The sequence below is a fragment of the Dama dama genome, chromosome 11 (assembly GCF_033118175.1).
Source record: "Dama dama isolate Ldn47 chromosome 11, ASM3311817v1, whole genome shotgun sequence".
Taxonomy (NCBI): domain Eukaryota; kingdom Metazoa; phylum Chordata; class Mammalia; order Artiodactyla; family Cervidae; genus Dama; species Dama dama.
The window spans coordinates 7,018,078-7,030,244 of NC_083691.1; the positions used below are offsets into that span (position 1 = coordinate 7,018,078).

General features: G+C 51.8%; 1 long non-coding RNA gene across 1 annotated transcript; it reads left to right on the forward strand.

Moving 5' to 3' along the window:
* Window positions 1–4,613: 4,613 nt before the first annotated feature.
* Window positions 4,614–9,708, forward strand: LOC133064397 (uncharacterized). The gene is made up of 3 exons (XR_009694626.1): window positions 4,614–4,704; window positions 4,810–4,934; window positions 7,796–9,708. It is a non-coding gene; the product is annotated as an uncharacterized LOC133064397 (long non-coding RNA).
* The last annotated feature ends 2,459 nt before the right edge of the window (window positions 9,709–12,167 follow it).

The window sequence follows — 12,167 nt, forward strand, 5'->3', positions numbered from 1 at the left end:
GTTAGATCGCGACAGCCCCACCCTTACAGGCTTTTTTTTTTTTTTTTAATATCCGTGAATTCTGGCTTCTCAGGGTCAGATCCATGCCTTACCCATCTTGGTGTCCTGTCCCACGGTACTTGGCCAAAGCTCAAACAATATATATCCTGCCCCCCAACCCTCCCCTTCTTCCTTGAGGGCACCCCTTCCATACACCCAGTCACTCTGCCCCAAAACCTGGGCTCCACCCTCATTCCCTTCCTTCTCCCCAGTGCCACCCCCTTGTGAGTTGATCCCCCAGACCTGTCATTTCACCTCTGACATACCTTGAATCTTCTCTCCACCTGCTCAGCTACCAACCTGGATCAGAGCAGCAGTCTCCTCACCGCTCTCCTTGCCTTCAGGTTTGCTGTCCATCAGGCCACATGCCGGGTGCCATGAGAGAGCTCTTTCTACATTAGAAACGTGACCCTTCGATTCTCCCACTTAAACCCTTCATGGATATCCTTGTCCTCTGGATAGTCTTAAATCGCTGTCGCTGCCAAGAAGACCTTTCTCTAGTTGGCCAGAGCTGCCTTCTCTGGGCTCCAGGTTCATCCCTCTAAGATATGAAATCCGTCAAATTCATTGCTATTCATCTTGGGTCTCCATAACTATGATCCTGGCTCCAGCCCTTGGACGTCTTGGCCCAAAGCCTAGAAACATCCTGAGTCGTCAGTTCCCTGCTCCTCCCCGCACTTGTCTCTACTTAAATCCCCCATTCTGTCCCATAGAGCCAGGGAGCCATCCCATGTTCTCCATCCCACCACAAACACCTGGTTGGCCCTCAGGTAAGAGAAAATATTGCTAAAAGCTGCAAGAATATTCACGTTTACTCCCAGACCCTCCTTCCCCACATCTGACCATTTCCATTTGTTATTTGTGCCTTGTGCCTACAAAACACTTTTTTTAAAACTGATTTTATGGCTACAGAAAATTTCCTTCCTGTCTTCGCATTCACAGGAAAGAGAAAGCCCTGGCCCTGACTCAGAATTGGATTCTAGCTGGAGGCGTCCTTTCCGCGGCTGGCTCCAGGGAAAGGGTTTATCTGTTTGTTCCTTGACCTTGAGCAGGAGCTGAGGCAGCCAGAAAGAGGAGAGACAGGAGCTGGGAGGGGAAGGAGGAGAAAAGCTGGAACTGTGGCCCCAGGACGCTGCGCTCTGCCCCGAGGGACCAGCCAGGTGAAATTAGAAGAAAGGAAGGAGACAGGCCATGCTGCAGGCACCGCCGACCACAGAGGTCCTGAGGAATGGGAAACAGGTGGCCTCTTCAGTTCCTGGTCCTCTGAGGTCCCCAGGGTGTCCCCATCCCTCATCCCCTTGGAACGAAACAAGCTAGAGAGCTGGAAGGAAAAGTAAACTACCCAAACAGATCAACTTTGCCATCCACATGGGGGCCAACTGTGGCTGCTACAGATCCAGCGCTAAGTGGTGGCCACCAGTCTAGGCAACCGTGCTGTGCCCTCCGTGAGCCTGCGGGCTGAGGACAGTGGCGCCTACGGGGGGCAAGAGGTGATGAAATAAAGCAAAGCTCCCTTCTCAGAAAGGATCTTCTTCCTGACGCAGGACTGAAATTTAATTCAAACATGTATTGAGCATCTCCTGTTTGCCTGGATCCTTGCTCTCAATGATCTGACCATCTTTTCTCCAATTAAACTGGGGGCACATTTCAAGCAGAGGCTGTTTGTGTTCTCCCAAATAACTTCATTCTTACTACAAAAGTAAGACAGGCTTGTTATAGATATTATACAGAATACAGATAAGCTCAGTGAAGATATTAATAAAAAAGACCACTTTTAATCCTGTAACTTAATGATGTCCACTTTTGAGATTTGGAGGGCTCACTTCCCCTCCTGGTCCTCCACACCCAGCATTCTCTCTTGGAATCCTGCGCACAGTAGACATGTAAGAATGACCTTTTGTCCGACCCTTTACCTGTTGTTCATTACTCATTAATTCCAAAAGTGATCACTGAGACCTCAGTAGGTCACAGTTTGGTGGTGGTTTGAATTCTGTGGGGGTGGAAAGAGATGTATAGAAACTGAAGCTCATGTGTGTGCTGCTCCCAAGTCGCTTCAGTCGTGTCTGACTCTTTGCAACCTCATGGACTATAGCCTGCCAGGTGCCTCTGTCTGTGGGATTCTCCAGGCTAGAGTCAGTATAACCTAAATAAAAGCTGAGGTTCCACGTAGCTCAGTCTTGGCACTGAGTGACTTCATAGTCCAGCAAGTCAACAGTATTTAAATGAGTTTTTGAATTCGCTTTTCCCACAAAGAACTTCAAAGGGATCAAATTCACAACCCTCAGCAGAGCAGCCTTTTTCTTTTAAATTAATTTATTTTTAATTGGAGATGATTGCTATACAATATTGTGTTGGTTTCTGCCATATATCAACATGAATCAGCCATAGGTATGCGTATATCCTTTTCTTTTTTTAAAAAAATATTTTTGGCTGTACCACACATCATGTGGGATTTTAGTTCCCCAACCAGGGATCGAACCCACACCCCCTGCCTTGGAAGTGCAGAGTCTTAACCGAACTGGACCACTGGGGGAGTCCCTTAGCAACCAATTTGCTCTCACCCTAGTTTTCTTCCTTGGTAACTCAGAGGGTAAAGAGTCTGCCTGCAAGGCGGGCGACCTGGGTTCAATCCCTGGGTCAGAAAGAGCACCTGGAGAAGGAAATGGCAACCCACTCCAGTACTCTTGCCTGGAAAATCCTATGGAAAGAGAAGCCTGGTGGAGGCTACAGTCCATGGCGTCACAAAGAGTCAGACACGCCTGAGTGACTTCACTTTCTTTTCTTTCTTTCTAGTTTTCTTGATAGAACCTATAGAATATTGCACAAACTCCTGACCAGTTCTGACACCAAGCTACGGGCCTTTCAGCCACTCTGTGTTCTTTTCCTTCTTTCTCAGATTCTTATTATGATCAGAATAATCAAATGACCAAACCCTTCGCCATCTTCCTGCAGATAGAGTAAGTGGTCAAGAACCCAAATTCCTATCCAGATCCTGGACCCTGTGACTCATCAGCTGTGTGGTCTTTGGCAAGCCACTTGATCCTGTGTAAAAGTGTGGTCCACAGGCTGGTGCTGGGACACACGTTGTTTGTTGACTTGATAGGGGAAACATAGAGGCTGATAATCATTTAGAAATGTTCAGAGCCGTTTGGTACTACCTGCATCCATTGTGACCGTGTAGGTTACAAAAGCATCATTCCCCAGAGCTTGGAAATTTTTTTACCCTAAGTTCATTCACCGTGGATAGTTTGAGAAGCACAGACTTGACCTATTATGTGCCTCAGTTTCCTCATCAGTAAAATGTGATTAAGGATGACCCATAACCTCATCAGGTCCCTGGGAGGAGTAAATAAATTTAATTCATGGAAGGCACTCAGAATGGTGGCTGGGCATTGAAAGCTGTCTTGATTTTTTCTTTTTTTAATTTAAGAAAAATTTTGAATTAAAATGTATTTATTTATTTCATTTCTGGCTGTGCTGGGTCTTTGTTGCTGTGCACGGACTTTCTCTTGTCGCAGCAAGCCAGGGCTGCGTTTCATTGCCGTGCTCAGGTTTCTCACTGCGGGGGCTTCTCCTGTCTCGGAGCGCAGGCTCTAAGTATGCAGGCTCCAGGAGCTGCCGCACTTGGGCTCAGTAGTTGCATCTCAGCCCATAAAGCATGCAGGCTTCAGTAATTGTGGCGCAAGGGCTTGGTTGCCTGCAGCATGTGGAATCTTCCCGACCCAGGGACCAAACCCACCTTTCCTGCGTTGGCAGGCAGATTCTTTGCCACTGAGCCACCTGGGGAAGCCCCGTCAAGACCTAGGTGTTTCCCCCACTCCCCCCCCCCCCCCACCTCCCTGAATCTTGATGGCCCCAGGACTGGCCTTGTAAAGCAGAATGCAGTCAACCTGATGCTGTGGGACGTCTGAGATCTGAGGCCTCTACATTCATCCTTCCTGGAGAGCTCCTTCTTGGAAGGCAGCTGCCAGGTAAAAAGCCGCCATAATGTGAGGAAGCCCAAGAGACGGAGAGGACGAGAGAGAGAGGCCAGCGGAGAAGCACTGAGGTGCCCGACCTACAAAGTAAGACTTCTCTGACCTTCCAGCCCAGCTGCCAGCTAAATGCAACTGAGTAAACACCCCCGCCCACACCCTCATGCTTCTCTTAATACAGATCTCTATATACAGGGTAATGTTTTCTGGTCTCACACAGAGTTGTCAACTGAATTGTGTCTCCCCAAAATTTGTATGTTGAAATCCCACTGTTGTTGTTGTTGTTCAGTTGCCAAGTCGTGTCCGACTCTTTGTGACCCCACGGACTGCAGCACGCCAGGCCTCTCTGCCCTTCACCATCTCCCGGAATTTGCCCGAGTTCATGTCCATTGAATCGGTGATGCCATCCAACCATCTCATCTTCTGTCTCCCTCCTCTCCTCTGCCTTCAGTCTTTCCCAGCATCAGGGTCTTTTCCAAGTCCTACCTATCAGTCTCTCAGAATGTGACTGTGTTTAGAGATGGCTTATAAGAGGCAATTAACTTTTTGTTGATCTGTTTACTTGTTCTTTTGTTTATTTTTGGCCAAGTCCCACAACTTGCCGCATCTTCTTGACCAGGGATTGAACCTGGGGCCTGGGCAGTGAAAGCACAGAGCCCTAACCACTGGACTGCCAGGGACATCTTAAGAGGTAATTAAGTTGCAAGGTGGTCATTGAGGTGCGTCCTAACCCACTGGTGTCCTTATAAGAAGAGGGACGCACACAAAGACACCAGACTCGTGTGCGTGCACACAGAGACGAGACCACGTGAGGACACAATGAGAAGATGGCCGTCCACAAGCCGAGGAGAGAGGCCTCAAAAGAAACCAAGCCTGCTGACAGCTTGATCTTGGACTTCCAGACTCCAAGCCTGGGAGAAAGTAAATTTCTGCTGTTTGCGGAGTTGGGGATGTGCCTTTTTCCACTGGGGAGGAGGTGTTTATGCCCAAGCTCAGCATTCCACGGGGACCCCCTTCTCCTGATGGCATCTCTGCGTGCTCCCACAGGCTCCAGGCCTCTGAGCACTTGCTTCCTTTCTCATTCATTCGATAGAGATGAGAAATAGTTGCATTTTTTCAACTCTGCGCATTCCCAATTTCTGGATTTTCCCTTTCTTTCCTTTTCCTTTCTTTCCGGCTTGCAAGCAGACTAATTCCTTTTGGAGGGCGTCTGTTTTCTACAGTGTGTGTGCAAGGCAGTGTGTGAGTTTGCTTTCTCTCAATTCTGGAGGCTGGCTCTCACAGTCAAAGTGTCAGCGGGCTGTTCCTTCTGAAGGCCGGAAAGGAAGGGTCTGTTCCAGGCCTCTCTCCTTGCTGTGTAGAGGGCCATATTCTCCCTGTCTTCACGTCGTCTCCCCTCTGTATGTGTTTGTGTGCACGTTTCTTCTTTTTAGAAGGACACCAGTCATGTTAGATTGGGACCCACTCTGATGACTTCACTGTCTCTTAATCACCTCTTTAAGGACCCTGTATGGGTCGGGAAGATCTCCTGGAGAAGGGAATGGCTACCCACTCCAGTACTCTTGCTTGGAGAATCCCATGGACAGAGGAGCCTGGTGGGTACAGTCCGTGGGGTCTCAAGAGTGACTAACACACTCATATTTTGAGGTCCTGGGCATTAGGGTTTCAACATGTGAACTGGGGGTCTTGATTCAACCCATGACAGGTAGTGAAAAGCAACCAGGATATTCCAGACATTTCTGTTTCCCAAGGTCTTCAACTAAAACCACAAGTGCTGGATAGTATCAGCTTTGTAAAGCTGTTATAGGCAAGAAGCCTCCCAAATGTTTCCTACTGAACAGCACGTGCTAAGTCAGTTCAGGGGTGTCCGACTCTTTGTGACCCTTTGGACCACAGCCGCCAGGCTCCTCTGTCCATGGGATTCTTCAGGCAAGGATACTGGAGTGGGTTGTTGTGCTCTCCTCCAGGGGATTTTCCCAACACAAGGGTCAAATCCATGTCTGTTAGGTCTCCTGCGTTGGCAGGTGAGTTCCTCACAGTAGCGCCCCGTGGGAAGCCCCACTGCATAACACGGGTAGTCTTGTTTCTTACCTCCAGTAACTGACTCCTTGTCACCTGTTACCTACTCCCAGGGAGGGGCTACAGCTCTTTGTTGTCGCCAGTATTTCTAGGGACCAATTTCTGTATCTGTCAGATTTTGCTAGGTTATGCTACATAGCAAATATCCCTTAAATATCAGTAGATTACCATGGGAAAGGTTTATTTTCATTCAGGTTTAATGTTGGCCACAGTTTGCTTGCCCTTCTGCTTCACATGCCATCTTTTAAAAAGATATTTATTTATTTATCTTATCTGGCTGCCCTGGAGCCATCAATTTAGTTGTGGCACGGAGGAGCTTTAGTTGCGGCATGTGAGATCTAGTTCCCTGACCAGGGATCAAACCTGGGCCACCTGCATTGGGACTGCAGAGTCTTAGCCACTGGGCCACCAGGGCAGTCCCACACATACCTGGTGTGGGTGGTGTGTTATATGTTATATGTGTGGTGTGTGCTGCATGTATGCATATGGGGCATGCTGTGTGTGGCTTCAGAGCAATTCACATGACCAAGTCTGCTGTCTGTGAGTGTGCCAGTGTGTGAATGTTGCCCTGCCCGTAGGGAGGCACTGAGGGTCACTGACCGGGGCGGGGAGGCGTCACCTTTTCAGGGCCCAGGATCACTGGGAACAATGGCACCACCTGCCACAAGACTTCCCCTGGTTAAGATTTACCAAACGTGGGGCTCTGTGCCAGCAACCTCACATCCTTAGCTCACTGATTCATCATCATTTGTTGTTATGCAGTCACTGAGTTGTGTCTGACTCTTTGTGACCCCATGGACTGCAGCACACCAGGCTTCCCTGTCCTTCACCATCTCTCTAAGCTTGCTGTAACTCAGTCCATTGAGTTGGTGATGCCATCTAACCATCTCCTCCTCTGTCACCCCCTTCTCCTCCTGCCCTCAATCTTTCCCAACATCAGGGTCTTTTCCAACGAATCAGCTCTTCACATCAGGTGGCCAAAGAATAGAGCTTCAGCTTCAGCATCACAGCCCTGTTTTATAGATAAGAACACTGAGGACTTGAGAGGGGAAGAGACCCGATCACTATCTAGTATGATAAACGATCTGTGAACATGCCTTGAAGAACTCACAAGGGTCTACACACATATGGGGTCTTATTCCCATCACATCTCTTCTTGGCAGCCACGGTGAGAAATTGCTTGGTGAGAGGGGGCTGGTTCAGGATGAGGCATGAACATGAGTGTTAGCCGTGACAGTGTTCTGTTGGCATAGGGTGCTGTGAGCCAGCTGTGCCCCCTGCCATGGTGTCTGAAGAGCCCTTTCCTTGGGGAACCTACAGCTCACCTTTCAGCTCCTCTCCACCTGGCTCAACCTGCCCTGCAAATCTAGGTATTCCACCAGAGCCATGCAGGGTTGGGGGGATAGGGGCAAATGGTTTATGTCAATAAACACAATGGGGGAGAGTGGGGGCCCCCACTTGTGAAGAGTGACTGGAGAATCTCACTTCATGCCAGGAGCCCGTGTGGTATGTGGATCTGTGTTGATGGCCCGCTTGGGCACAAGCTCCTTCTGCTCTTAGTGCCTCTGGGGGGGTTGAGCTTTTTCTGGTCCATCTGCTTTTTTTTTTTTTTTGCTTGTTTGTTTGCTTACTTATTTGGTGGGAGCAAAGGAGAGGCTTAAACAATCTTAGGACTTCATTGTTATCATCCTTTTTTTTTCCAGATGGGGAAACTCACCCAGAGAGGTGAAAGCAACTTCCCACGGCCTTGTTGACCCGAACTCCACTGAACATGAGGCCCATGCAGATCTGCATTCCATGTTTGGGGAGGGGCGCCGGGAAGGGAAGTGGTTAGAGAATGGGGTGTCTTCTGCTTCCCAGGGTTGTCCTCGGGCCCTCCCAGGCCCCCAGTCAACAAAGCTTGTCCATCAGCCACAAGGAAGATTTAGGGGTAGCAGTGATTCTGGGAGAGGGGGATAGAGTCCAGGCTCCTGCGATAATGGAGAGAGTGCCTGGTGGGGGCAGAGGGCACAGAAGATGCTGAGAACCTGACATACGTGAGACACACATGTACACACACCACACATGCCGCATCCACATCCCTTCACATGCACACTGTGTATAACACACAACCCACACACTCCATACTGAACACACATACCACAAGCACCACACCATACCTAACACACATGTACCAGAAACAACACACCATACCTAACACACACGTACCAGAAACAACACAGCATACCCAACACACATGTACCACAAGCAACACACCATACCCAACACATATGTACCACAAGCAACACACCATACCCAACACACACGTACCACAAGCAACACACCATACCCAACACACACGTACCACAAGCAACACACCCTACCCAACACACACGTACCACAAGCAACACACCATACCCAACACACACGTACCAGAAACAACACACCATACCTAACACACACGTACCAGAAACAATACACCATACCCAACACACACGTACCCCCCGACACACACACAGCCCATACATAATACCTAACACTCGTTGCGTGGACCCCCTCACCCAGTCCCCACAATCACCCTATGAAGTAGGTGCTGTCAATGCCCCCATTTTAATGATTGGGAAACTGAGGCTCAAGGATTTGGAGCTTGGAACAGATGGAAGTGTCATGGAACACAGGTCAGCCTGTCTCCAGAAGCCACACTGAATATTCCCACCGATGCACAAACAACAAAATCAAGAACCAAGACACCACCTCTCTGCAGACAGAGCCCCTCCTGGCTGACTTAGGTGCCATCTGGGGCCACGAGGTCCCCCTCTGGGACATGGAGGCATTTTGGAGGGGAGAGGGAGGCCAGGACTGGAGCCCAGCAGGAGGAGGAGAGAGAGCTGGCCCCCTCCACCTGAGGGACACGGACCACTCCACCTCCTCATGGGAGGACGGGAGGACGCAGGGAGGAACCTGACCCAGACCACCCAGGCTGCGTCCTGTCACCGTGGCTTCCACATCCCAGGGCCCCCAGGCAGCGGGGTAAGGGGCTTCCTTCCCCTGCCTCCATGAGGACTGGGGCCCTGGACCCTGTTTTCCCCAAGGCCATTTTCCGCACCCAGCCCTGGTCCTGGCATGGTCCCCCAGCCAGTCCCCGTGGAAGGGGAGGGGGATCCTGCCTCCCCCAGGCTCCCTGGTCCGCCCCGTGCACCCTCAGGACAGCACCCCTCCGATGCCAGCAATGCTGCCTGCTGGGGAAGGCCAGCCTGTCCTCTGCAGCCCTGAGAGGGCAAGACGGGACACAGCCTCTGTGCCTATCCCTCGGGGAGTGGACCTCCGCCTGCAGGAGCATGCGCACAAGAGAACACGCTGCAGCCACGAGACAGAGCCGGGCCGCCCCTCATAGAAACCTGGAAGTGACATGACCTGGACACGCTCAGGCCTGTCCAACCATTTGCGACCCCAGGGACTGTAGCCCGCCAGGCTCCTCTGTCCATGGGATTCTCCAGGCAAGAATACCAGAGTGAGTTGCAATTTCCCTTCGCCAGGGGATCTTCCCAACCCAGGGATCGAACTCGAGTCTCCTGCTTGGCAGGCGGATTCTTTACCATCTGAGCCACCAAGGAAGCCCACAGACCTGGAAAGGAGATAGTCATGTGTAAAGGAAAATAAAGCAATAAAAAGGATATATAGCGCTGCTTGGCTTTTATCAAAAGTATTGATATGTGCTTCCATTGACAGAAAAACGTGGGAAGTCTTCGTGGTCAACTCTGGACGCTGGGTATCTGGGGAGCTGAACTGTGAGGGGGAGGGAGGGAGACGACTTTACTATTTTCTTTACACCTTCTGCACTGTGACAATGAAGATGGCTCATTTTGCTAATTAAAAAAATAAGCAAATGGTGGTAGGCGTGGAGTGGGGCATCCTGAGTGTCTTCCACAGATACAAGAACTTCCTTCTCAGGCTCGGTTCAGACAAAAGTGGGGGCTCCATCCACAGGGCTGGGGTTCTTTTCTCTTCTCTGGATGCCTCAGTGGCGGTGGGTGGGGGGGAGGGGCGGAACTACTGGGCGGTTTTCAGCATCACTCTGCTAAGTTGGGACCAAGAGGCATTCTGAGGAAAAATAGCCGAGTCTTGGCCTGGAGAAGCCTGAGGTCTTTGGAGTGAGACAGGTGGGTACATCCTCATAGAGATAAAAGCCATCATCCCTTGGGCGAGGGATGGCGGTGGGATGGGGTGGGGTGGGGGCACCTCCCCATTCTCCGTGCTCCGCCCTGATCTTCACACACATTGGCTCACTGACCACAGTGCTGTGGGTGTTCTCATTTTACTGATGAGGAAACTGTCTCAGAGAGGGGCCCCAGGGGAGGCAGACCTAGCGGGTCTGTGCTCCAGCCTCTTCAAGGACAGAGTCACCCAGCCATCAAGTCATCCCCAAGAGGCAATAGAGATACCGGGTAAGAAGAGTGGGTGCTGTGGGCACATGAGGGTCCTGCTGATACAGCCACCCCTGCAGTGCAGTGCAGGCATTTCTTTGGTCCTCTTGGGAGGTACCATGAGCTCCAGCTGAAGGTCAGAGAGAAGACCTTGGCTACGGTCACTGTACTGGGAAGCCGCACGGCCTGCATGGGCGCACTGGTCCTCCTGATGGCAAAGATCTCCTTGCCTAGCCCCCCTGCCCAGTGTCCAGCGCTGTGCCAGCATCCAGCGTCCAGCGTCCCCGTCTCTGGTGCTGCACGGCGCTTGGCACCCAGCATGCACTTGATACCCCATTAGCCTCCATCCTTCTCCTGGTCCTGCCAGGCTGTGACCTTGGCCATGCCATTCTCGGTTTGCAGTCCTAGGTTCTCTATCTGGGCAGGGAGGGTGTTCCCCCGGGGTGTCCTGGCTGCCCTTGCAGCCCCAACATTCTAGACTTCCCCTGCAGACACCAGGAGGAGCCGGTGGAGTTCGCGGGACTGGGGCAAATTTGGGGGCCCAGGCTCCTTTCTGGAGTGACCCAGGAGAGCCCCACAGACGGCAGCCAACACACCCCAAAACAGCAGCCCTGGCCGACCCTGCTCCCCACCCACACCCCTTGCCCTACTGGTCCTCCGTGCCCCTCCGTCACACCCTTGCCTCTGACCGGGGCTGTCCCCCCACCCTAGAGGATGCCCGGAGTGCCCTGAAACATCTCTCTCTATGGCATCCCTTCCCCAACACGCAGCCCCACCGGCGGTGAGGTGAGCAGAGAGCGAGGGGGAGAGAAGGAGAGAGCAGAGTGAGCGGGTAGGCAGAGAGGGAGCGAAATGCAAATGTTTTTTATCCTCCTTTCTTTTAAATGCTGAAACCAGCCTTGACAGCCTCTGAAAATAAATGGCACGGACTCACTGGGATTTCAAACTCCGTGATTAAGGGCTGAAGCAAATACTTTTCCCTCCCTCCCTCCTGCCTCCCCCGCCCGCCTCCGTGGGCTGATAGAGCGGCTCGCGGGGCCGGGGACAGCTTTTTGCGAGCCTGCCAGGAGCTCTGATACGCAGCCTGCCAGCCGCCAGCAGCGCTCGGCTCCGGGCTGTTTATCAGGAGCGCTCACGCCGGCAGTCGGGAAAGCGGCTTTAAATCCCCTCCCGAGCCTGGCGGGCCCCCTCCTCGAGCCTGCAGGCCGCTCACACAGGCGCACACACACACACACACACACACACACACACACACGTGCAAGTATGCACACATGCACGGTGTACACATATACGAGCACCCATGCACACACGTGTGCAGAACACACAATACACACCCGTGCACGTGTGCACACATGCACAGCACACAAACACACGAGACCTGTGCACACACATACACAAAGGCACATACACATGCGTGTGTGCACACACACACAATCCATGCATACACATGCACCCATGCACACACACATGTACAAAGGCACCCACATGTGCACACAGCACAATAAATGCACGCACACAGCTAGCCTGGTGGGCCTCTACTTGTCCTCTAAACAAATCAGAGGAAACCTGCAAAGCTGGGGGGATGAGAGGAAGAGGGGAAGGAGGAGTCCAGTGTGTGGGGGGGGTTGGGGGCTAGGGGGTGGGGGAGGGTGGGGGGGTGAGACAGGGGACC